The sequence below is a fragment of the Penaeus chinensis genome, chromosome 30 (genome assembly GCF_019202785.1).
Source record: "Penaeus chinensis breed Huanghai No. 1 chromosome 30, ASM1920278v2, whole genome shotgun sequence".
In the NCBI taxonomy this organism is placed as follows: domain Eukaryota; kingdom Metazoa; phylum Arthropoda; class Malacostraca; order Decapoda; family Penaeidae; genus Penaeus; species Penaeus chinensis.
This window is the reverse complement of record NC_061848.1, coordinates 10,198,275-10,199,943: the sequence shown is the minus strand read 5'-3', so window position 1 is coordinate 10,199,943 and position 1,669 is coordinate 10,198,275.

Below are 1,669 nucleotides of genomic sequence, written 5' to 3'. Positions count from 1 at the left end.
ATTTTTTCAAATTTTTTATAACCATTTTATATTTTTTTTTATGATTTATAGCCCCTAATTTTATATTTTTTTGTTATATTTATAGTAAAAAGTATAAATTATTAATTTTTTTTTAATTTTGTTTTGTTTTTTTAAAAAATTAGTTTATTAAAGAAATAAAATAAATTTATATATTTTTTTTTATTAGTAAAAATAAAAAAAATTGATATAAAATTTAATAATGGGGGAAAAGAAAAGTAAAATATTACAGGAGATGATTCTCTTTGGTGAAATAACAAACTTTAACAAAAACATAGTAGACAAGGGCAATATTTTATTGCCGATACCCCACTCCGTTCAAATTTAACCTAATTCATCTTAATAAAAAAGAAAAAAACCCTTTGAACAAAATGAAGCAAATAATGATCGAGTAAATTGATAGTATAAATATACCCAAAAAAAAAAAAATACTGAAAAACCCGGGAAAAAAAAAGAAAAAAAGAGGATCCCGGAAAACGAATTCCAGTCTGAAAAAATTAAGAAAGAAACCTATCGAGCAAGAAATAACAGATATGGCCGATGAAGCGTAAAAAAATTTAAAAGAAACGTATAATGAAATAGTAAAAATAATGGGCCCAAAGTACAAGCCATAGATGTCGGGGGGCCCCGGGGGGGCGATGATGAAAAAATAATAAAAGGGGCAGATGGAAAGGAGATTGTTTAAAAGATGAAAAAAACTAGTGATAATGAAAAAGTAGATATTAATCAAAGTAATATTTAGAAGAGAAAAATAGCAACAAGACCAAATATTGATCAAATTACTTACTAGTATCATTGGATCCTGATCAAAGTGAAAAAAATAAGAAAGAAAAGATAAAAAATGAGAAAAAAAAAAAGAAAAAGGTACTGAAAAAATAAAACAAAAAAAATAAACCAAATTTTTCTGTAAAAAGAAAAAATATTGATCAAGTAACCCCGAAAATTTTTTATTTAAAAGAAAAAGAAGAAGTAGAGATAATATCCTGAAAAAAGGAAGAAATGATGATCAAAAAAATTTCGCCGAAAAGCACAATTAAAAAAAAATAAAGAAAAGAGATACCACTGTAAAAAAAAAAAAATGATGATCAAAAAAAAACAAGGGATAAATCAAAGTAAAACAAAATTAAAAAAAAAAGTCTTAAAAAGAAAAAATATTGATAAGATACACAACCGAATATTGTTATTTTTAAAGAAAATAAGAAATTTTAGAAATACCACCCCGTAAAAAGAAAATATTTGATCAAAATACAAAAAGAAAAACAGCAGATATTTTCAGGGGAAAGCGAAACAAGATTTAAATTTTTTTCTAGGGAAAGATCAGAAAAAAGAATTGTAAATCTTTTTTAAATTTTAAAAAAATATGTTTCGTTATTTTTATTGATAGTGAGGATATACCCCTATTTTTTAAAATTTTTTTAATAACCTTTTTACAATCCCGGTCTTGTTAAATTGATATTGAAAAAAAACACCCACTTGTCAGTCCTGAAGAATGATGATAAACAAAGCAAATTTAGAAAATAACGCTATCGCCCGATAATTTTTTCAATTATCTAGTATGATTGTTTAAATTAAAACCCCTTTGAAATTTTATGAAGGATATAATTTTTAAAAATATAATTTAAAGTAATTTAAAACTTTGTTTGGAAGAGAT